At 38.6% G+C, this 14,090-nt stretch overlaps 1 protein-coding gene across 1 annotated transcript in view; it reads left to right on the top strand.

The window, feature by feature from the left end:
• The window catches only part of LOC134392613 (USP6 N-terminal-like protein), a 114,887-nt gene that overhangs the window by 62,561 nt on the left and 38,236 nt on the right, over positions 1 to 14,090 (top strand). Inside the window, exon 2 of the mRNA XM_063117077.1 lies at positions 13,188 to 13,503. The gene's annotated coding sequence lies outside the window, so the exon portion shown is untranslated. The remainder of the gene's footprint in view (positions 1 to 13,187; positions 13,504 to 14,090) is intronic.

Below are 14,090 nucleotides of genomic sequence, written 5' to 3' on the forward strand. Positions count from 1 at the left end.
TAACTAGAAAAAGCATGGGGAATATTGAAATGAATATTTCAACAAGAGATATAGTTTTATGTCTGCTAGTCTCAAATTCCTTTTGTATGAAATAAGCTGTAATTGTAATTATAGGAAACATTTTGTCATGGGAATTTTAAATGCTGCAGAACTTTTGTCTAATGGTCATTTTATCTTAGCATTCATAGGAATTGATCTGTGTAATACTGATACTGTCATCTGATGTGGGCAAAGCATCAAAAAGGGAAAAGGCAGACCAGGGTTTTATGAATTCAGCAAAACCACTCAACACATTCTGCATACTGTTTTATAAAGTGGTAACAAAAAACTTGTGGTCTCTATGATAAAAAGCTCATGCTCACAATAGCATGAAATAAGTATAGTTGAACTGGAAACAAGTATGACTTTCTTATCTGTGATAGTGAATCCACTATTTTGACATATTCTTCTATGGATAATTCATTTATCTATAATTAGATTTTTAGGCTGTTTCTTGGTCACAGCCCCTGCAAAACTGCTTCCAGCAATAATGAAAACTGTGTAGCAGCCATTATATATATAACTTGAGAAAGAATCTAGACAAGCTCATGTGCCCCACAGATAACAACCTCACCTCTGGCCTTTTTGCTTACTTTTTGCATTATACACTATTTGTTGCATTATACACTGATCGTCAAGATTGCAGACTCCTATTGTATAGTTAAGAAGAACATTGTAGTCTTGTTGATCAGAGTGAATGAGACAGAGATAGTAATGCAGTAGATGTAACCAAAAGTTCACCTTGCAGAATAGTGTAGCTCAGGAACTGCACTCTGGAGTCCAAAGACTTTTCTATATTAACAAGCAGAAATTGGTCTGCCTGGCTCATGGACCATTAGAAACTTCTCTCTCGCTCTTTAAATACTTTTACTCCATATAAAACCATATAGGGGTGGTCCCTTAATTTTTCTGTATAACGTTATCTGCTTTCTTGTGTCCCCTTCTTCAAATAGTGTGTAAACAAAGTATACCTTTGTTTTACTTAATCATATTACATGCAAAGGAGGGTAATGCCAGCTTCACTATGTTTTGGACTTCAACTCCTATCAGCCACAGCCAGCATGGCTAATAACTAGGAATGCAGGAAGATGTAACCCAAAACAGGGCAGCTTCTCAGTGGTTGCCCCCCGACTGTGGAATGATCTTCCTGATGAGGCTCGCCTGGCGCCAACGTTGTTATCTTTTCGGCGCCAGGTCAAGACTTTTCTCTTCTCCCAGGCATTTTAACATAATTTAACAACGTTAAGTTTGTTTTTAATGGACCCCAGAATTGTTGTTTTTAAATGGATACTGTTGTTTTTATACTGTTTTATGTTTTTTAATTTTTGTATACTTTTAATGTTTACTATTTTTAATTGTTGTAAACCGCCCAGAGAGCTTCGGCTATGGGGCGGTATATAAATGTAATAAATAAATAAATAAATAAATAAATAAATAAATGCTACTCTAGCCATTGTTAGTCTGCAAAGTAGTGTAGATAGACAGGTACAGTTCCCAAATGATGATTTGCTGAAATGACATGGCTAGCAAACAGATTCCTGTATATAGCTTTTGATATGATTCCCTATATGTTTCCCCATCACAGTTAATAGCTGCCTTAGAAGGCTATTTGTATCAGAAAGGGGGGGAGTTGAATCCCCCACCACACTGCAGTCCCAATCAAACTGTCTCTACCCACTGGTGGCTTTTGGGATAAGAAAAAGATACGAGAGCTCCAATCACAGAACTTTGCATTCCACTCTAGCTTGGCCCTAAGTGTCTACTCAACTGTTAAGTTGCTATGCCTCCCTTTTTTTCTTTAGGAATATGAATAATAATCAGATTGTGGGTAGCAGATTTGGGTGCTAAATATCTTGTGAATAAGCGGTGATTAAATAGCTTTTCTAAGTTAGTGTAGTGAATGAACAAATACAAATGATCTCAGACTTCATTCATATGATGTCAACCCGCCTCTTCCCTTCCCCTCATACTAGCTTCTGGTTTTTACTCTTATGCTATGAGCTGTCAGTAGATGAGCCCTGTTCTTATCAGTTTGTGGTTATTTAACAGGAAATGGTTGTACTTCAAATATAAAAGTAAACCCAGCTTAATAACTTCTATTTTTAAATCCTCCTGTGTTTTAGTAGTGTAGTACTGTTAAGTTTCCATTAAGTTTCCATGCTGAGTTTTTAACTGACAGAGTTTAAATGGATATTGTTTTTTTAATACTTTTTGTGGTTTTAAATTTTGTATATCTGTTTTTAATGTTCATTGTTTTTAACTTTTGTAAACCGCCCAGAGAGCTTCAGCTATGGGGCGGTATATAAATATAATAATAAATAAATAGGTTGTATACTGCAGCTTACTCTTGAGCAGCAGATCAACTTTAAAAGCTTGAGCTCATGCATATTTGGTATTGCTACCTTAAAATGAAAGCGTATTGGATGGATATTGGGTACATTAAACATATAGCAGGACATGCTATTCCAATGAATCCAGGAAAATTACTACAAAGCTTATATTAAAGTCAAACTATCACTCACTTGAGAATATTAACTATAAAAAAATATTGCAGTTAAATAAAAATTGGACATGGTATCTTTGATCAGTGAATGGTTTAATAAAATATAGCACATCACAAATATTTTTTTAAAATGTGCCAAATAGGTGCAAGAGAAGAAAGTAACTTCTTTATAAGTTTTGGGGGAAAGCAGCATAACCCCAGAGCACCAGCCCCTCCTGGATCTTGTAAACCGCCCAGAGAGCTTCGGCTATGGGGCAGTATATAAATGCAATAAATAAATAGTAATTCTAAGTAAAGAGATGTATCTGTGGTGAGGTTTTTTAATGGTGTTATGAATAGTACATCTTGTTAAACTCTTCCAGGAATAAGAGGTTCTTTATGACGTACAAGTTTACAAAGTCTAAAAATCAATGGTCAGGATGCAAAGAACCATTAAACAGATTTTGTGACACCAAAGAGGCTTTAGATCAGGAAAAGTGAATCTGTGGGTCTCCTGACATTGCTGTACACCAACTTCCATCATTCCTGACCATTGGCCATGTTGACTGAGGTTGATGAGAGTTGGAGTCCAACATCATCTGGAGGGCCACAAGTTTAGAAGTTGTATTTTCTTAAACTTCAGATCTTCCCATTGTAAAGCACTGGGGGCGTCTCAAACAACACCTTACACCCTTGCAGTAGAGGGAACTATTGGCCTAATTGCTGCTGCTCTGGAGCGCTATTGCAGTAGCTCACTAGAGAATGTACTGCTGCTTTCAAACCCAACTGGTTCAGATGATCTGAAGACCCAAAAACATCCCACCTGGGCTTGTAGAACACCTGTCCCTGGCCTGGCTCCAGGCTGCCATTCAGTGCAGGTAGAACTCCTAACAATCTGCATGTAAACTCTACCAAACCACCTACCAGCCCCATGTCCAGCTGCCTTTGAAACTGAGAGAGTTTGAAAATGTTAGAAAAATAGTATGAGGATAAGCTGTTCAAAGGGAAGAGAAAGTTCAAAAGTGCTGCTGGCATATCCCCCTGTATGAGCCTAAATAGTTCATTGGATCCTAGCCATTGTATGTATAGGGAACTTTATGCTGTGTATTTTTGATGCAAAACATTCTAATATTTATTTTAAGGTATGTGAATCCTGATCTTGTGTTTGTGGTTAACAGGAAATAGTTGTACCTAGAACAGAAAAGTTAAAATTAACCTTAATAACTTAGGTACAGGTGCCTTTATTTTTAAATGCAGGGCACCAGAGGTGCTGCACACCAGGCTGGGGAAGGGGGCAGATGATTGGGCATGGGGAGAAACAGGAGAGAGAAGGTACAGCTGCCTCACCCTCCAGTGTAACAAGGAATTTACAGGTTGTGCACTGATCTCTGGGTTGTGACCTAGCATGCCAAATAAAGAATGTGCCCTTTAATTCCTGTCTCTTTCCCTCCCTCAATTGGCAGGATTAGGGAGATATAGGACAATATGCTCTGTCCTATTAAATAGCTTTACTCTGACTAGAAGTTCTAAATTTTGATTTTAGATGTGCAGCTATATAATACAGTGGTGGCTAACTTTCACAAATGGCACTTTGATTATTATGTGTCTTGCATTCTCATATTGAATGTCAAAAGTATAAGTATGTACTTTGGATTTTCTTTCTTTTTCTTAAATCTGTTTTCTATCCTGAATGAATAACATTCACAAGTATTGCATTTTTCATGAGACTAAGGGCAAGACAGACAAGAAGTCCCATTGCCCCTTATAGATGTACAAATGTATTATTATGGCATACGCTTTTATGGGCTAGAGGCCATTTCATCAGATGCTTGAAGTGTTATCCTAAGTTGGCAGGTATATTATGCCTATAGTGTTGTTTTTTTGGGGTGGGTGTGTAAGCAGTGAAATGCAAAAGAGGTTCAGAGTGCTGTGAAAGTGTGATAGCCAGGATGGTGTGGTTAGATTCTCAGACTAGGATTGGGAGACCCAGGATCAAATCTCCATTCAGCCATGAAGTCTACTGAATTACCTTTGCCAGTCACTATCCCTCAACCTAACCTGTCTCACAGGATTGTTTGGGTAAAATGGAGAAGCATGTATGCTCTCTTGAACTCCTTGGAAGAAAGGTGGGGCATCAATTATACAGATGAAATGAACGAATCAATACAAATTTTAATGTATGTGGGTCTATAGCATGTTAACTAATCAACAATAGTCTGCTAAAGACTCTAGCCGCTCTGTTGCTTCATTCTCCCTGTGTTGGAACAAAGCATCCTGGAGCTAGTTTCCTGAGATAGGAGGAGGTTACAGCTGTAGGGCCCTTTTCCAGATGCAGCAAGTGGGAACAGAGGAAGGGAGCATTTGAGGAGGTAGCTCCCTAGACTTCCCCATTCCTACAGCTGCTACTACTGTTCCTTAGAAGAAAACATCTCCTTTCTTAGGGAATAGGCTGGAGGGGCAATGGAGCAGCCAGGTGTAGCAGACCACAGCACTGGATTCACTGGTGTGCTACAGATGCACACACATTTTTTTAAAAAAGAGCTCAAAACACGTTCACAGCATGTCTGAGTTTCTCTTGGATTTATGTTAGTATTGGCTATAAAAGGCATTTGAGAAAATGCCCTTAGTGGCACATCTTAAATCTACAATGTCTACATTCTTTCACTCATCATCACTGTACACAACTGAGCTAAAAGTCTTGTCTGTGCTAATAAAGTTTAGGAATAGCATGGGCATTGCCTCCCCACTCCCCGTCATGTTTTATGAGATTTGAGTAACTCTGTTTAGAAGTCTCCTCCAAGCACATTCTTACCAGTACTATAAAGAACAAAGTGGCTTTCATTTTCAATCTCCATGGGTGTTTTTCCTGCCCCTGATGCTTTCTGATGTGCCCACGGAACTTAAAAAAAACTCTTCAGTCATACTTCAAAGCTTAGACTGTTTCTCTTAATACAAAACACATTTTGTCCTCAGTTTAATTTTTTTTAAGCTAGTGCTTTCTTTCAGGTTGCTAAGCAAAATCCCACCTATTGTAACCAGTCACTTCACTTGCTTGGTAGCTATGGTCATATCAGGCACTCTGAAGCTACTTTGCAATCTTTAGTTTGGAAAGTGAAGATCCTGGAAACTGGCAATAATTAGAATAAACCAAATAGGAGATCCTAATTAATGTCAGTAGGCTACAAATGTAACTCAGGTGATTGTCCATGGAGGCATTTCCAAGGGCAAATCAGTTGTTCCAAAATGGCAAAGAGAAAAGCACTACTCCCTCCTTTTCCCCACACCCATAGTGGAGAGCAACTTCAGATAGCTCTCTTCAGCTAGAAAATGTGTCTTAATTATTAATTACAAAAGAACATTTGGTGTTGTTTTGATGGGGCATCTAGTTATTCTACTAGGCAAACTCTTGTTCCCAATTTGTGATTTCCTACATTTATTAGAGCAGTAAGAGGGACAAGGAGGGTAGTCTATCTTACACCATATATGACCAAGTAGAATACCACTTGCCTCTAGGTGACATTTTTCAGCTTGCCATAAGATGCATGTTTTCCCTATGTCTCACTGTTGGAATTTCCCTTTTCTATTTCTATATTCATCTCAGTGCTTGAATTATGGAAGAAAAGTTAGGAAGGTTTTTAGTTAACTCCACATGTTCCATCCCCCAATCCTTAATTTTAGCTTCCCCCCACCCTGTAGTCTTCCAAAAATAAATGGTAGCAAGGGGTCCAGGGCCCTTCTGGGCCTCTGCAATTCAAGCACTGGTTTGTTCAAATATTTAAATATTTTCTATATTGAGCAATTGCGTGAATGGAAGGTCTACTTTTACGTTAAGTAGAAAAGGCTAGTGCTGCTCTACTTCTTCCATCATGCAGTTTGAAGTTTATTTAGTTGCCCTTTTCCTCAGGAGGCAATTGAACATGCCATTTTATAGAAGCTGAATAAACAGCCATATGCTCTGTTTGTACACTTTCGTGATTTCTCCTCTTTTGTGTTTTGGATGTTTGGAGTTCTAAATACAATTTCATCTTAGGGACTTTTCCTGTGTTCATAAGCAAATTTTTATGTTCCTTCTATGATGTTGACTATGCAGTGTAAAAATACAAGGAAGTTAAATATGGGCTCCTTAAGACAGGGAAATCTCTTATCTGAATAAGTGCACCTTGTTTTATGTGGCTGACTCCCCTACTGTTCTCCCATTGCACTGATTTTATCCAATACTTATGATTCATGAATATTTTAGTAATGTAAGATAATCTCAGAATAAGGAATGTTGAAATAAAAATCAGTCCTCCAACTCCTGATCATTCTTGGCTCAGTTTTTTCTACATAATAAATAGTGTCCCAACCACATTTTATCTTTAATGAGTTTTTTCTGTTAGCCAATGGTATGCGATTCCAACTTCATATAATGATGTGGAGGAGGGTTTTGTTTGTTATTCATCCACTTCTTGGGGATAGGCCTTGGCGAACAGTCTAGTGCTGGGTTTGCATAGCTCCAATTAAATGGATTTATAATAATAAAATAATTTTAAAATTCACAAACTGACATTAGTCAGGGGGTAAGGGGAGAATCACTAATGCTGCAATCACAATACATCACTAACATTTCAATCAATATCCTGTTACGTTCCAGAACATACTAAGCCACATTCTGTGTGACAATCAGAATAGCAATGGATGTCAGTGTGGGACAGGTGCAAAGTGTGGTGTTACTTTAAGGGGCAAATTAAGAGTTTTCGTCCTTGCTAACTGCAGTTTGCACACTGTTTGTCCTTGGAGAGACAGATGAAATACATTATAATGCTTGTTATCCTGAGCTCAAATGCATGCATGTACACGCGCATACACACACACCCCTACCCACCTCTCTACCTGCAGGGAACCTAAAGGATGTTTGGTAAGAAGACCCAACTAAAAATTGCCAACAAGTGGAATATATATGAAGTCAATTTAACTGGGTTTGGTTAAGGGTTGGGAAGGGTTGAAGTCCTGTTTGACTGTGGAGCTCAGTGTAGTGGTTTTGGAAAAGTCATATTTCTGTCTAATCAACTTTGCAAGATGGTTGGAAGGATAAAATGTGATTAAGATATAACCTGTCCTCAGCCCTTAGGTTAGGGTGGAGAAGAAGAATAAAGTTATGTGCCTCTGATGTACATAGACAAAGACAGGCCAAGCCGAAAGGGCATCACTGGAAGATAGGCCAGCAAACCTCTTGTAATACATGTGTTCAGTTGTAGTACCTTTACAATACAGTTGTGCAAAGTAAAAACTAATTTTCTCAGTACCTCCTGTTCTAAAAAACAGCTCAAAGACACTCTTGAGCTTCTATTCCCCAGGGGTTGGCTTCAGAGAGTCTCAAACCCTTGTTAATTCCCAGTCTTTTATTTAAATGCAATTAGTGAATAATTTATACCTGGCAAGCATAGATGGCATTTCTTCCAGTGTGTGCTGTCCTATGGGGGGCTTCCTTTCCTTTTGACCATCTTAACTGATAATATTTGTGGAATGAGATGTGTTACTTTCCTTTGCCGTGTGGCTGCTTAGTATTTGGCAACAGTCTGTAGCTAAGTATTTTGTGAGAGCAGTTCAGAGAAATAGACTGGGTTTGAACGACATGATAACCAAGGATGAGTTTAATAGTCAATGGTGGGTTAAACAGTCAGCAGTTGGTTATTGTGTCACCTGTCAGGACTTTGTCACACCACAGTTGGTTATTTGGCTGAAATAACCAACTAAATAACCAACGCTATGCAGAGTTGATTATTGGAACAACTGTTGGTTATCATGTCATGTGTCGGGCACCGTTGACTATTTCGTTACACACTGTTATTTTCTGCAACTACAGAGACCCCTGGCAAGAGCAACCTAAGTGACAGCTGCCACTCTAGTCCAGCTGGCAGAACTCACAATGGCTGATGGGATACCAGCGGGAGGACTGGGGGGGAGGGGGGGATGTGTCAATCAAACATGCCCTTCACTAATAGTCAGTTTGATGCTGGCCTTAATCTACACCATGGTTGATTATAATCATGTCATGTGGGGAGTACCCCCTCGATAATCAACCATGGAGTTGACCATTAACCCACCATTGACTGTTAAGACAGCAAGAAAGATGTGATCTTGTATCTTAGGGGCATTGAAACCTTTTAAGCACAGGCTTCTCCCCAAAATAATAATCTGTGAGTTACTGAACATTTGGGATCCTTAGCTAACTGTAATCAAGATACTATCAACATTATTAATCTTATGGAAAAAGCTACTACAGTTTTTGTTCTTTAATTTCAAAAGTGCTTCTAGCAGCTTAATTATTCCAGTTGACTCATAAACACCCAAGTAAACTGAAGGAAAAAGTTGTTAACAACTTTGGAACAATACAGTTTTTTGCGTTTATGAAACACTTCCAAGGGAAATTTACATTTATTTGATCCTTGTTGCACTTAATGTATATAGTACAGAATGATGAATTGACTTGTAAAATTTGTAAGAAGAAGGGCTTAAGGAATATTTGTGTTCTTCAAATATTTTTCTTGAATTTTCTGCTTTTTTCAGTATGGTTTGTATATGTTAATATGGGTCAAGCAAAGGGATTTTAGTGAGTTTTGTTTTTAAACTGAGCCTAAAAAAGAAACTTGTGTATCTTGAACTTCCATCATCTGGCAAATGAGTTCCAGGCTAAAACAAAACAAATGTTTGTCTTAATTATGCTTTCCAAGGCCTAAAAATAGCAGATGTTGAAGAATTGTTGCAGAAGTCTTGAAAGAATATGTTAACACTGAAAAATTAGTTTCTATTTAAAGTAGCTTGCCTCCCCCAATATCGCACCTACATTTTAAGCTGCTTTTTTCTCCATTTTCAACTAATGCAATATACGCTTCTAATATGTTGAAGCAACACTAAGCTTCCCAACAAAGCATAGAAAATAGGAGTAGGAGTGTAGCCATATTGGTGACTAATCCCAAGTAGCTGCCATGACTCTGTCACATTTATAATTGGGCTGGGAGGGGTGGCAGGTTAGCCCTAAAAAAGGAGTGCACCTGGAACATCATAATTAATGAGTGGACATAACAGCTTGGAACCTGGTTATATGAAGGATCACCTTCACCCATACAATCTACTAAGATCTATCTCAGGGGGTGGGGGAGTGTCATTCTGAAGTGCCCACTGTTAAGATCAATGAGTTTGGTGTGCCCTAGAGACAGGGCCATCTTAGTGGTGGCCCTAGTCTTTGAACAGAAGAAAATGAATGCTGAGGCCATACTGTATGGCCATTATCTTGATTGTGAGTGTCTAGTTTGTTTACCTACCTACTTAGGTGCCATTTTTGGCAGAAAGGAGGAATATAAATTTAATAAATAACTAAAACTTAGTACAATGGGTTGATGCTGAATCCTACTCTCCCAGTCACTTTTCTCAAACCTGGGCTCACATTTGGTATCTTATGCGGCAGAGTCTTGCTATTTACTGTTTTACTCTGTACAGCACCATGTACATTGATGGTGCTATATAAATAAATAATAATAATAATAATAATAATAATAATAATAATAATAAAGTTATCTGAGGAGAGCCATGGGTGAATTCAGCCTCTCTTGCCTTTTGTTCCCCTTTTGAGTGTTTAAATTGCATCTCCACTTCCTGCTTTATACACCATTGGGGGAAAATATGCTTTTAAATATACCCTTGCATATAATTTTGATCATTACAAGTATGGCTTTATTTCACAGGACTTTTTGTTCCCTATATTTGTGTTTCTAATCAGATTGCTGGTTAAAAATAATCAGAATTGAATAAGTGGTGCTGTGATTGCCATCGTAATTGCCATTGTATAAAAGGATGCTGGTTTAAGAAGAAGAAAAACCCTGAAAATCTTACCACCTGTTTTCAGCTATCTAGAAATAACATCTCAGTTGGTTCTATTAACTGCTTCTATTAACATGAGCAAAGCATTGGTGGGGGTTTGTGGAGGGAGAGAAACAAGATATTTTATTAGGGTGTCTGAGACCCGATAAGGATATATAGCACTTTTTTAAAAATGACCATAGCCTGAAGATGCTGGGGATGGACATACTTGATTTGGGGAGCCAATCAACCACGTTAAAAAAATATATGAAGGACTGTGTTGAAAATCAGATTCAAGTTGAGCTCTCTTACATAAGCTACTTGCAGACAAATCAAATCATGGTGCTATAGAAATGCTAGTTCTCATGTTTCATTCTCTCCCCCCCCCCCTCTCATTTTTAAAACTGCATGCAAGGCATCTGCTAAAGTGACTACAAAATTCCACCCGTAAACAAAATGCAGTTCAGCAAGAGACAACTTTACAGATATAATCCAATTTAGAATAATTTTTCTGTGGCTCGGCAAGAAATATTATTGATATCGCAAACCAAACAATGTGGATAGTTTGGGTAAATTTGATCTACAGTTCACCATATGGAGTTTTATATAAGGAGTAGTTTGCAAAGAGTGTGTGTCTGTATTGCCTCTGTGACCTCTGAACAAAACAAACTCATCTCATAAAAGTTCAGCCTTTCGTAAATTTCCCCCACCAGTAAACTGTCAGAGGCTGTAAAATCAGCCTATAAGTCTCCCCTTCAGTTAACTTGTATGGTTGACTGCTTAAACATACAAGGTATCAGACAAGGCAACCCAATTCAAAAGTCTGACCCCCTCAAAATAAAAATTATATATATACAAGGACATTTGCACACATTCCAGCCTCCCCCCACCAATTTTAAAAATGTGTTCTTCAGCCCCAATTTGTGCAAATGTTGGGAGGGGGAAAGCCAGGGTTCCAGTTCCCATGGGGAGGGGGACTTGGTGGCAAACGAGACGGGTTCTGCCGCCAAGTCCCCTGGGATAGCTGTCAGGGATGGCAGAAGAACTGAAGGAGAAGGAAGGGGAGAAAAACCCATGATAAGCCTGCTCATCTGTCAGGTTCACCAAGGGTTATTCCAACTACAACAACCCATATTGCATGGCTTATTTTGCAGGGTAGGTTGTCATGTCATGCAAACTCAGCTGATAATTATTCACCAAAACACAAGTATCAGCAAACACCAAAAATTTAAACTGATAGTCAATAAATAAAATTAAGCAACAGCAGAGCCCAATGCTTTTTTTAAAAAAGAAAGAAAAGGAAATGACTTCACTTGCCGATGAAACACAGGTGAAAAGGAAGATGATTTAACTTCTCGGGCAGGGAGTTCTACAGACGGGGCTGCCATTGAGAAAGCCCCTTTGTGCATTGCCACCAACGGTGCTTCTGAAGGCAATGGCACACAGAAGAGGGGTGCAGAAGCTGATCTTAAAGAACAGACAGGTTCATGTGGAAGGAGACATGAACCTGGTAATTTGGACCAAAGTTGTTTAGGGCTTTAAAGATAATAGCAAGCACTTTGAATTGCATTTTAGAATAACTGGCAGCCCATCAGCAGATACAGTAATGGGATTATGAGGTCCTAGTATTGTGCCTCAGTCAAAATTCTAGAAGCAGCATTCTGCACTAGCTGTTGAGTGCATTTCAGGGGCATCCACCATTCAACTCTTATCTATAGAAAATTCAGAATAAAGCTGTGTCTATGGACAGTAAAGCAAGTATGTAATACACCACTTCTGCGAATAGTTCCAAATTCTTTACTTGATGAAAGATAGGTAACTTGAGATTCAATTTGCCTAACTTGATGTCATGTTAATTTAAGTGGTACTTAAGTGCACCTGGTATGATTCTAGTGTATAGACCAGTTTGTATCTCATTGATTCTCACCATGGAGCTCCTCTCCTTAATATAATTTTTGGAACTTTATCTTCTTTCAATTATCGTGGAAAACATTGTGAGATCATGACAAATGAGACTAAGCCTTAAATTGTAAGTATTCTCTTCAGGTAGTCTAAAAAATAATGAAGACTAGACTTCAAACATTTCATTTTAAGACATGATTTAAGATGCATGCAGTTATAATAAGGGGTGGGTGACACCTCTCGATTTCCCAGACGAGATGCATGTTACAATTCTAGAGTGGATGTACACGGTCTCTGAAAAATTCAGGCACATGGAAGGGTGCACCATTATGAGATGTTGAAAGGTTCGGATGATGGGGTACTTACAAAATGTAGTATATGTGCACAGAGGTGCTTGTACTGTGATTTTCCTTCTTCTAGTTCCTGGCAGGCCATACTACAGAGAAGGACCAATCAAGCCACAATCCTAGTCCTATTTTCAAAGTGGTGGAATATATGCCACCAGTATTGTACAATTGTTCCCATGTATATTTCATGTGATTCTAAGGTAGCACTTATTGTTAGCTTGTAAATACCTACAGCAAATACTTCTCTTTAGTTGAATGAACAAGGCAGCTCTTGGACATTAGGAAAAAAGCTGTCTCTTTATTTTTCAGGCTGTGTCAGTGTGTTAGAAATTGCCAGGACAAAGGTGTGTGGACATGCAGGGTAGTCAACTTTTTCATGGGTAGCAACTTTTGTGAACTTATTTTCAAGGCAGATAATCAAAATCAATAGTATGGAAAGCTGCCATGCAGACATGTCTTTAGTCTTAAGGTAAAGTAAGGGTAAGTCTGTGAAGAAAGCAGCGACAATGGTGGTGGTGCAGAATGGCCACAGCTCAAGATGCTAAAAATAATATTTCTGTTGGTGTTTTTTCCCCCAGTCAACCTAGTGGAAGAATGTGATTATCTGCATAGGAAGAGCTACTACAGCGGTATTCCTTTCAACCTGACTAATGACCAACACTTGTGCAGAAAAACAGCAAAAAAGGCAAATAAGTTTTCACTGACTGTGGAATGCATGGGCAAGGCTGAGAATGATCAGGCTAAGAACTGCTTGAAAGAGTTGGCTGCAAACAGAAGAGCCAGTTGTGAAGGCATCCGTCGAGCATTTGGAATGTTTTCTGTTCGGTAGCATTAAGGAGGAAGAGGCTACTGTAGCTTCAACAGGTGCAAGGCTAAACATAATAGCCATCTCAGGTAAGGCTCATCATGTTTTGGTTTGTATCAATCACTTGTTTCATTTTCTGAGGGATGGTTATGTGAATTTAGTGGTTTTGACAGAACAAAATTAATGCTGAGGGCAAATACGTGGATGGCCATGTTTGGACAAGAGGCAGTGTTTTTTTCTCTTTCTTCTCACTAGACTCTGCCACATAGAAGACCAGCTCTGTATGGCCTGTCTTTGACCCAAAAGGCTGCGCTCAGGTTTTCTCTGTGCATGTTCAGATTTGCTTTGTGTCTTATGACTAATTCACACTGTTTTTACTGCAGTGGAGATCTACCCCAGTAAGTCCAAATTCTGAAACAAGTCCATTTTGTGTTTTTATTAATTAGTTTTAAAAGCTTTCCCCACTTTTTTTTAACCAGGTATTATTATTTATTTATTTATTTATTTATTTATATAGCACCATCAATGTACATGGTGCTGTACAGAGTAAAACAGTAAATAGCGAGACCCTGCCGCATAGGCTTACATTCTAATAAAACCATGATAAAACAATAAGTTGGGGAAGAGAAAGCAAACAGGCACTGGGTAGGGTAAACAGGCACTGGGTAGGGTAAAA

The sequence above is a fragment of the Elgaria multicarinata genome, chromosome 2 (assembly GCF_023053635.1).
Source record: "Elgaria multicarinata webbii isolate HBS135686 ecotype San Diego chromosome 2, rElgMul1.1.pri, whole genome shotgun sequence".
NCBI classification, from domain to species: domain Eukaryota; kingdom Metazoa; phylum Chordata; class Lepidosauria; order Squamata; family Anguidae; genus Elgaria; species Elgaria multicarinata.